Here is an 11832-nt window from a genome sequence, read left to right as displayed (position 1 = left end):
CTCATTTCCCAATTGAATACCCTTTATTGCTTTCTGCTGCCTGATTGCCCTGGCCAGAACTTCCAACACTACGTTGAATGGGAGTGGTGAGAGAGGGCATCTGTGTCTTGTGCCAGTTTTCAAAGGGAATGCTTCCAGTTTTTACCCATTCAGTATGATATTAGCTGTGGGTTTGTCGTAAATAGCTCTTATTATTTTGAGATACGTCCCATCAATACCTAGTTTATTGAGAGTTTTTAGAATGAAGAGGTATTGAAATTTATCTAAGGCCTTTTCTGCATCTATTGAGATAATCATGTGGTTTTTGTCTTTGGTTCTGTTTATATGCTGGATTATGTCTATTGATTTGTGTATGTTGAACCAGCCTTGCATCCCAGGGATGAAGCCAACTTGAGCACAGTGGATAAGCTTTTTGATGTGCAGCTGGATTTGGTTTGCCAGTATTTTATTGAGGATTTTTGCATCAATGTTCATCAGGGATATTGGTCTAAAATTCTCTTTTTTTGTTGTGTCTCTGCCAGGCTTTGGTATCAGGATGATGCTGGCCTCATAAAATGAGTTAGGGAGGATTCCCTCTTTTTCTATTGATTGGAATAGTTTCAGAAGGAATGGTACCAGCTCCTCTTTGTACCTCTGGTAGAGTTCAGCTGTGAATCTGTCTGGTCCTGGACTTTTTTCGGTTGGTAGGCTATTAATTATTGCCTCAATTTCAGAACCTGTTATTGATCTTGTATACAATTTCTGATTGCCAGGGAGACTGTATATTTTGAAGTTCCATTTTGTTGTTCAGGATTAAAGCTATAGTATATATGCTCTGATATTTCCAAGAGCTTTTATAGGACAAACAGATTTGTTTGTCCTCTGCACAGTAATAGACCAGTGCAGTGAGACAGCAAGGTTTGCAGCAGAAAAAGAATTTACTGATCACAGGTCACCAAGTGAGGTGATGTGAGAAGGCCCTCAAATCCATCTTCCCAGAGAGTCTTGGCCTGAGATTTTTAAGGGGATTGTGGAGGGCAAGGGGCTGGAAAATTGGAATTGTTGATTGGTCAGAGCAAGAGGGATGAAATCATCAGATGTGCAAACTGCATTCTCTGGGCCAGGCGCGGTGGCTCACACCTGTAATCCCAGCACTTTGGGAGGCTGAGGTGGGCGGATCACGAGGTCAGGAGATCGAGACCATCCTGGCTAACATGGTGAAACCCTGTCTCTACTAAAAATACAAAAAAATTAGCTGGGCATGGTGGCGGGCGCCTGTAGTCCCAGCTACTCGGAGAGGCTGAGGCAGGAGAATGGCATGAACCCAGGAGGTGGAGCTTGCAGTGAGCGGAGATTGCGCCACTGCACTCCAGCCTGGGCAACAGAGCGAGACACTATCTCAAAAAAACAAAACACAACAAAACAAAAAACAACAAAAAAACTGCATTGTCTGGTGAGTCAGTTCCTTGTGAGGTTCTTCAGATCAGCTGATGTCAGTAGTTTCACTGGTAGGTAGAACCTGAAAGAATATCTCAAAGGGAAAATAATGTTTTATAATATTCGAGTTGTTATCTATAGAGCAGTTAAAGGGAATTATTACTTAGGTTCCATGTGATGCTAGAACAATAGGCACTAAGCAACTATGAGGAAGCAGGTCAGAGAGCAAGCTGATCTAATAATTAATGCCGAATGTGCTATAAGCTTGGTTTATTTTTGTTTCTCCACCTCCCATATTCTCTGATTAATTTTATAAAGTTTATAGGGAAGGTTTCAGAGCCTCACAGCAGCTTCTCCCTGTGCTCATGAGTCCAGAGGCAAAGGGGAGGGTCATGTACTATATTCTCTGTCCATTTCTCAGATGTTTTTTAGGTGCCACACAAAACTCCTCCTTTCTTAATCAGTCAAGAACAACAACAACAAAAACACTCACTTGCAAATTGATTTATGCAAATTACTTCCCTTGGCCTCCCACTATTTCACCAGATATTTGCAGATAGATGTGTTCGGATCTCAGTTTGGGCCCATTTGTTAATTAGTAAAACATTCATCATGCTCACATGCATATGGGTTTCTGATGATTTTGGTTCACTGTAGAAATAAAAAAGCTTACCCCTAAATTAGAGGATCCTTATGAAATATTAAAGCTGTTTTAATGAGTTTTCACTTAATCACTTTTCATGTGGGCCAGGTTTGGTAAATGTCAAGGGTACTAGTTATAGGGATTTTGAATGACCCTCAATGGCTCTCTGAATTTGGGCAGAACCCATCTGGCTATTTGAAGATTTCAGCATATGGGCCATTGCATATCCAGTAATCACTCGATAGATTCAAATTATAACCAGCATTCTTATCACTCAAAGGTCCTGGTTTTCCATTGGTTCTTTGTAGTTGGCAGTAAACCTCACAGCAGATGTTTTTTTTCTTTGGCTTTGATGCATGTGAGGTAGGAGAAGAGGATAAATCTGGCTTTTTTTGTGAATCTTCATGATCTTTAGTCAAAAAGAAAAAGACCAGCTACTTATGAAAAACAGTGTAGAATCTCCACAGTATAAAGCTCGTTTGAGTAAGTGGAAAATGAATATGTAAGAAATTACATCAAAAACTGCAATTAAAAGGAATGATCTAATCTCAGCAGAGAACAGTTGATGTTTTGGAGATTTTTGTCTTTGTTTCACTTTATGAGATACCAGAAAGTTCATTTTTATGCATGCAAAGGAGTGTATCACTCACATGCCATTATTCTCTGTGTCTGTGTCTGGTATCTCCTGATGCCCAAACCACATGGAATGCTTTTAAGATAGAGTCTAAAAAATTTAGACACTTGCTGACTTGTAATTAACAATCAAGTGCTGTTATATTTTGAGAATCTTATTGCAATGACACAGGCCTCTCCTTATGGTCTGCAGTCACTTGTGTTATAATAGTATCTCATCTTATTAAAAATTGACAGTGTTTCTGCATGAACATTGTTGAGTGTTCCAATAGTTTGGTGAGGAAGATAGAGCAGATATTAATACATTTTTCTATGTAAATAAGAAAATGAAGAGTCTGTCATGAATTGTGAAGGCTCTGAGATTTTACTTGTGAACTAACAGTTTAGCTTGTTACTGCATTCTGGAAGCTGGCAGAAGACATGACATTCTCATGCCTTCATTTATGAAATTGGGATATTAGGGTCCTTGTGAAGATTAAATAAAAATACATTTATTATTATTATTTTTAATAAAAATACATTTAAAGAACAGAAGGAGACCCGACATTTCGTAGGCACTTGATAAACATAAACTACTCTTATATGTTTTTATTTAGGCGATCTAAAGTGCTGTTTTGGAATGGGGGATAATATGTAAAATAAGAATATTTTTAAAAACATAACCTCCTTGAAGTTATTATAGTGTGATTCTAATAGTGTCTTCTACTTTTATGATTTTTGAATTAAAACATGAAATTCCAGAAATAACTGAGGAATGCTCAATTATTGATTGTAATGCTATATCCATAAAAATAATTATTCTCTGAATATATTATAACCAATTTAAAAATAAAATTTGTTGCAATTTTCTTTTTACAAGAGCAGTTGCAGTCATCTCTTGATATATGCAGGGGATTGGTTCCAGAACCCCCATGTATATCAAAATCCACACACACTCAAGTCCTGCAGTTGATCCTGTGGAATCCATGTATAGGAAAAGTCAGTCCTTTGTATGTGTGAGTTTTGCATCATGCAAATTCTGTATTTTCCCTTCCCTGTTTGTTTGAAAAATATCTGCATATAAGCAGACTCATGCAGTTAAAACCCTGTTGTTCAAAGGTCAACGTACTTTATTGATTTAACATTTGGGAGCTCTTATTTTGTATCAGTAATGTGCTCTTTCTGAGGGCACCACTGTGAAGAGAATGTAGCCCCTCCACAAGGAGCCCACAGTCTAGTAGAAAATACTGGGAGATGAACAGATTAGTATTTTTCAAAATAAGAAAACTGGAAGACACATAAAAACATAAGGAAAGAAAAATCACACATAATCTCACTTATTGTTCAAATTTTGATTTTTTTCTTCCAGTCCTTTTTCTTATGTGGGTATTTTTAACATATATATCATATGTATGATTTGTCTACTGTTTTTTCTTACCATTGTATTGTGTGCAATTACTCATATAATTAAATAATTTTAGAAAACATGATTCGACTGGCTGGTATATATATCACATATCACAATTCATTTCACTGTCACTCCCTTTGTTGTAACTTTAGGTTTCTAGTTTCTCACTATTATAGCTAAAACCTGATAAATATTTTCTGTATAAATCTTTGTGTGAATTTCTTTTTTCTGCAGCATAATAACTTTCTAAAATAAGTAGAAATGGCATATAAATATCAAGACAGGGATTACTGTTTTTCTTTTTAATTTTAGATTTAGTGGGTACATGAGCAGGTTTGTTACAAGGGTGTATTGCATGATGCTGAGGTTTGAACTTCTATTGACCCTTTCACCCAAATAGTGAGCACAGTACCCAATAGGTAGTTTTTCAACCCTTGGTCCGCTCCCTCCTTCCCCTCTTTCGAGTTCCAGTGTTTATTGTTCTTACGAATGACCACTTTAAAAGTGTGTAATAGATATTGCCTAACTCCTTGTAGAAAGTTTGTACCAACTTATACTATCAATAGTATAAGAAAATGCAAATTATGCTACATTCCCAATACTAGTTTCATTTTATTTTGCCTATTTTATAGGTAAAAATATAAATCATAGTTTAAGTTTCATTTCTTTGGGCACTAATAAGGGTGAATAGTTTCTGTTGATTTGTGTTTGCGTTTTAGTTATTTGAATAAAATTGAGGTTTTCATACCTTTTTCGACCTGCTGAATTGCCTCTTTTGTTCTTTGTCAATTTTTTTATTGTCATATTCTTTTTTTCTTATTGAAATTTGTGTAGTAAGAACATTCTTCCCATTTTCTTTTTTTCTAGAATGCAGAGGGAATAAAGGAATAGAAATTCAGAGAGAAGATGTAAGAGAGTTTGTAGGCTCCGAGAAAAATAAGAAGAATGTCTGTAAGGCAGCTACTATTCTTATCCCATTATACAGATGAAAGAAAGGACACTTATAGAATCTAATCTTTTGTAATTGTTGTAGTTGAGTTTACTTGGAGGTAGCCAGTAAATCTCAGGAGTTGGATTTAGATGTTTAGGATGCTAAAGTCTGTACTCTTGATTAAATCTTGATCCGTGTCAGTATACTGATTCCTTCCTTCTCTCTTTGCTTCTACAGAAGTTACCAAGACCATTCATTCTTTCTTGATCTTTCATGTCCACAGTAACAATGTCCACATTGTTACAATGTCCACATTGTTACAATGTCCACATTGTTACTGTGGACCTGACATTGGAAATGTGGTTGGAATTGGAAAAAGAGTAGGGCTGACATGATTTGATTTATCTTTATATATCATTGTATTGTATTGTTTCACTGGTTACAACTAGCAAGTGTACTTTGTCTGTTTGAAAAATGTCAAATGAGGAAAGTGTAGTGGATGTTGCAGAAGCGTCAGTGCACGTTTCTATCCCTGTTTATTTGAGAAAAATATCCTGTTGTTGGCGTGTTGAGTGTTCTATAAATGTCAGTTAGATCTGTTAGTTGACACTGTAGTTAAGTTCTATGTCTGTTTAATAGTTCAATCATTTGTTGAGAGAAGGGTGTTCAATCTCCAGCCTTAATTGTGGACTTGCTTGCTTCTCCTTTCAGTTTTATCAGTTCTTGCTTCACTTATTTTACAGTTCTGCTTTTTGGTGCATACAAAAACTTAGAATTGCTATGCCTTTTTTGTGGATTGACTCTTTTATCATTATATAGTGTTTCTCTTTATCTCTGGTAATTTTCTTTCTTCTACAGTCTACCTTATCTGATATTAATATCACAATTCTTGCTTTATTTTGACTAATCCTTGGTATATTTTTTCCATCATTTAACGTTCAATTTGTTATAATTTTCATGGGCATTTAAAAAGACAGTGTCTTAGTCTGTTTGTGATGTTATAACAAAATACCTGAAAATTGAGGTTATCATACCTTTTTTGACCTGTTGAATTGCCTTTTTTGTTCTTTGTTAATCTTTTTATTAAAAACTGGGTAATTGAAACTGAACAACAGAAATTTCTCACAGTTCTAGAGACTGGGAAGTCAAAGATCAAGGTGCCAGAAGTTTCAGTATCAAGCGAAGGCCTGGTTTCTGCTTCCAAGATAGCTCCTTGAATGCTGTGTCTTCACATGGTGGAACAGCAGAAGGGCAAACAGGGACTAAGCCATTTTCTTCAGACCTTTCATAAGGTACTAATATATTGACGGAAGTGGTTCTCTTATGACTTAATCACTTCTCAAAAAGCCTCAACGCTTAATACCACCACAATGAGGATTAAGTTTTAACATGAATTTTGGAGGAGGCAGAAACATTCAAACCATACCAGAGCATAGAATTGTGTCATTCTTATCCATTTTGCCAATTCTTGTATTTTAGCTGGCATATTTAGACCTTTTATATTTAATGTAGTTTTTGACATATTTATGTTTAAGCCTGACATTTGATTATTTATTTTGTTTGTTCTCCCTTTTTTCATTTATCTGTTTTCATTTTCTTTCTTGTGGGTTACTTCAACATATTTTAGAATTTCAATTTGATTTAGGTATAGTGCTTTTGAGTGCATCTACTGGTGTCAACATTTTAGTAGTTACAGTGAAGAGTACCTTCATTTAGATGTCTTTGCCCTTCCTCTTTTTAACATAATTGTCTTAAGTAATTCCTCTATATATGTTGAAAAATCACATCAGATGATGTTATAAATTTTCTTCAACCATCAAAAGTAATTTAGAAAACTCAAGAGGAAAGTATATTATATTATTTATATTTTATTATTTCTCTTCTTTTTAAATTTATTTCTGATGTTCTAAGCTTCCTTTTATTATCATTTCTTTCTATTTGAAGAACTTTATTATTTTAGGGTAAGACTGCTGATGACAAATTTTCTTAGTTTTTTTAAATCTGAGAATATCTTGATTTCTTGAAAGATATTCTAGAAATCCTGGATTGACAGGTGTTTGGTTTCTTCCCCCAGCTCTTAAAAAATGTTGTGACACTTTCTCCTGGCCTTCATGGTTTCCAATAAAAATCTACTGTCATCAAAATCATTGTTTCTCTAAGGCAATGCATCGTTTTCCTCTGCTGCATTCAATAAATTTTCTTTATGCTTAGTGTTCAGAAGTTTGATTATTATGTGTTTTGTCATGGATTTATTTGGGTTTATGCTGTTTGAGATTCATTTTGCTTTATGAATCTTTAGGTTTATGTCTTTTGCCATATTAGGAAGATGTGTAAGCTCTATCTCCTTTAATACCTTTCCAGTTCCACATTCTTTCTTTTGCCCAGGACTGCAATGAAATGAATGTTAGATCTTTTATTATCCTACTGATCCCTGAGGTTATGTTAATTTTTTCATCTGTTTTCTTTATATGTTTAGTTCGGGTCATATTTATTGCTCTGTCTTCAAGTTTATTGATTATTTTCTCTCTCCTCTTTATTCTTCTGTTGAGCCCATTCAGTGAGTTTTCTATTTTGGTTATTGTATCTTTCAGTTCTAAAATTTCCATTTGGTTTTTCTTTATATTATTTATTTATATTGCTGGAACCTTCTAGTTCGCATTTTTTGTGAACATGTTCATAATTGCTTGTTGAAGGAATTATAGGATGGCCATTAAAAAATTCTCATCAGATAATCTAATATCTGTGTCATCTTGGTATGGCCATCTGTTAATTGCCTTTTCTCATTCAAATTGAGATTTTCCTTGTTCTTAGTATGACAATAGATTTTCATGTCATTGTATTATGAGACTGTAGATCTTATTTAAATATTCTTTTAGCAGGCTGACCCCAGGAAATACTAATGGTCACAGACCAAAAGCCCTCCTCCCGCAAGGTTTGCTTTCTCTAGCCGAAGGACTGGGTAAAGGGCAACTTAGCAAGAGCAAACTTTTGTCAATAACTGTCTTATTCCAACTAAGCACCAGGGAAACCACAAATCCCCTCTTACTTTAGGCAACAAAGACTGAGTAGGGAGCCCAAACTTTTACTCTCACTTCATGATATGAAGGCTTTGTATGATTTCTACTCTTCTAAATGTGTTGAAGTTTGTTTTATGGCTCAGAATATGACCTATCTTGGTGTATGTTTTATGTGCACTGGAAATAATGTGTATTTTTCTGTTGCTGGATGGAGGGTCCCATATGTGATTTAGGTCTAGTTGGTTTATAGTGTTTAATTCTGAAGGGAATGTTGACGTTTTCAATTAAAATTGTGGATTTGTTAATTTTCTCTTTCAGTTCCATCAGTTTTTGCCTCTGTAATTGGAGCTCTGTTGTTAACTGCATACATAAACTGTTACGTATTCTTGGAGGACTGACATTATATAGTGTTCTTTGTTCCTACTGTTTTTCTGAAGCTTGTTTTGTCTGATATTAATATAGTTATCCAGCTTTCATTTGTAGAATTTTTGCATGGTATATCTTTCTTTACCCTTTTCATTTTTACTTATATGTCTTTAAACTTAAAGTCAACTTATTGTAGATAACATATATTTTGGTCTTGCCTTTTAAATCCAATATGAAAGTGTTGTCTTTTAAACTACTCTCTTTAAATCATTCATATTTAATGTGATCATTGATATAGTTGGATTAAAATGCACCATTTTGCTCGTTATTTTCCATTTCTTCCATCTGTTTCTTTGCTTCCCTGCCCCCTTTTCTACCTAGAGCATTTAAAAAAATTACTCTGTCTCCTCTACTGACATTATTTGTACCATTAAAAATTTTATTTTAGTTCAACCCAGGGCTTTTGACATATGTATGAAACATATCTTCAAATTATATTATACTGCTCCATGTGTAGCATGAAGACCTTATTATTGTATATTCTCAATTCCTTTTTCCCCATCCTTTGTGCTATTGTCATTTCTTTTACTATTTTTATATGCTATAAACATATAATATATTGCTATTATTTTTGCTATGAAGCAATTAAAAATAAGAAGATATTAATTTAAATTTATATTTATCTATTTATTTCCTGTATTTTTGTTTCTTTTGTAGATCAAATTTTCATTCTGGTATATTATTTATGCCTGAAGAACTTTTAGAATTTCTTTTAAGAATTTTATTACAAGTTGACAAACTATAATTTTATATATTCATGGGGAACACAGTGATGTTATGATTTATACATACCATGTGGAGTAATTAAGTCAAGCTAATTCACATATCCGTTACCTCAAATACTTATCCTTTTTGTGATGAGAACATTTGAAATTTACCCTTTTAGCAACTCAGAAATATATAATACACTATTATTAACTATATTCACTATACTGTAGAATAGATCTAAAAAAACCTTATTCCTCCTGTCTAACTGAGACCTTGTACCCTTTGACTGTCATTTCCCCTACTCCCTAAAACTCCCAGTCTCTGGCAATCACTATTCTACTCTCCACTTCTGCAAATGTCATTGTTTTAGTTTCCACATATAAATGAGAATATGCAATATTTGTCTTTCTGTGCCTGGCTTATTTTGCTTAACACAGTGTCCTCCAGGCTCACTTGTGTTTTTGTAAATCACAGAACTCCTTTCTTTTTAAAGGCTTTATAGTATTCTATTGTGTGTATACACCACATCTTCTTTATCCACTCATCTGTTGGTGGAAACTTAGGTTGATTTCACAACTTGGCTATTGTGACTAGTGCTGCACTAAACATGGGAGTGCAGACATCTCTCTGACAAATTGATTTCAAATCAATTGAGGATAGAATTTTCCAAAATGGCTGTACAAATTTATATTTCTACGAACAGTGTACAAGGAGAAATTTAATACTTCTTGTACAGTAGGTCTGCTGGAAATAAGTTTCCTCAGTTTTTGTTTAAAAAGTCTTTATTTCTCCTTCATTTTTGAAAAATGTTTTTGCTGGGTATAGATTTTTGGGTTGAGAGTTTTTTCTTTCACCACTTTAATGGTATTGTCTTCTGGCTCAGATGTTTCTGATAAGAAGTTTGTTGTAATTATTATCTTTGTTCATCTATATATAAAATTTTCTTTATATTTGATTGTCTTTCAAGAATTTCTCATTGTCTTTGTTTTTAGAAGTTTGAATATGTTATGTCTAGATCTTTTTTTGTTTTGGTATTTATCATGGCTGGTGTTTTCTTAGTTTCTTAGATATACTGTTTCATGGCTGTTATAAATTTTAGAAAACTCTTGGCCATTATTTCTTTGCATATATTCTTCTGCCCCTTTTTCTCTTTCTTGTCCTCCAAATTATTACTGCCTAGCTCTTGGATTTTCTATTCTTTTGAAAGTTTTTGTTCATTTTTTTTTCCTTGCTGGATTTCATTTGGGGTAATTGCTCTTACTTACCTTTCTTCAAGTCTATTTTTGTTGAGTCTACAAATGAGCTGTTGAAGATGTTCTTTGTCTCTGTTATGGTTTTATATTTTTTCTATCATCTCTCTGACAAAATTACCCCTCTGATTTCGGATGTGTTCTACTTTTCAATTAGAACCTTTAACATATCAATCAAAGTTGTTTTAAATTCCCTTTCAAATAGCTCCAGTGTCTGGGGAAGAAGCTAGGATTTGCATAGGGCTTTAAGAAGTGTTCTGAGCTGTTTATCATTATGTAAGTTCATAGAGAATCATCACAGACCAGCAAACTCACTTGGCTAGCTTGCCAGAAGTAAAACTGAAATAATAAGGCAGAAGAAACACTCTGATACGCTCTCTGTTAGAATATGATTCTCACTAGAATACTCAAATGTGGTAAGGCTAATTTCACAACTCTAAATTCATACTCCCCTCATCACAAGAGCTTTATCCCTCCTCTAGCTCCTATATAAATGTTCTAAGCATTAATGTAAGTATAATCTTTGAGAGTATTAAATCTTCTTTTCTTTTTGACCCAATTTGTTAGAAATGTTTCTTTTTCCCTGTCATAATCTTTCCTCACTTATTTCCACAGGAAATATTTCTTTAGAAAATGCTCTAAGGCTCCAGTGCATGGCCAGGCAACTAACACCAAGATTTAAAAAATACAGTGATGTTTTTAATCTCTAAAACAGTGATCCTCAAAAATTATATGGGTGGCTTTGAGATAAATACACACATGCACACACACAAATAATGTGACAGTGCTTTCCAAAAAGACTTGGAATATTTTGCTTATTTTGGTATTAAGTAGTATGATCTTGCTAGAGACTATTTTTTTTGAAATGTTAATAATATAGGCTTTATTTCAGAAGGCATTTATTCATCCACCCATGTATCTACTCATTTATCTACTCATCCATTCATTTATTCACAAACATTTTCTGAATGCCTGACACATACTTCATACATAATACAAAGATGCTGCTTGTAGGAAGTTTATCATCTACTAGAGGAGATAAGATGTAATAATAAGTAACAATAATATGCAATAAAGTGTGACATTCTTATTTCCTCCTAGAAACAGAGCCCGTGTGGAACACCTGTTTGCCCTTTCAATTGCTAACTAATTTTCTGCATGCATTGTCTCCTGTGTTAAGTTGCACAACTTATATTCACTCAGAATGAAGTTGCTGTTTTTCTTTTCATGTTTTCTGGGGTTAAATATCTCTCTCTGATGTACACACACAATCCCAAAAATATTTATGAGAGTTATGAGTGCCAGCAGGAGGTTCTGCCCCTGAAGCTGTTGGAAGGCATTTGAACAGCTTTTCAGTGAAGATTAATGGTTACAGAAAAGAAAAAATAACTTGATTTGTCAGCTGGAAGTTAACTTGAAGG

Source organism: Symphalangus syndactylus, chromosome 3 (assembly GCF_028878055.3).
Source record: "Symphalangus syndactylus isolate Jambi chromosome 3, NHGRI_mSymSyn1-v2.1_pri, whole genome shotgun sequence".
NCBI classification, from domain to species: domain Eukaryota; kingdom Metazoa; phylum Chordata; class Mammalia; order Primates; family Hylobatidae; genus Symphalangus; species Symphalangus syndactylus.
Note: the sequence above shows the minus strand (reverse complement) of the source record.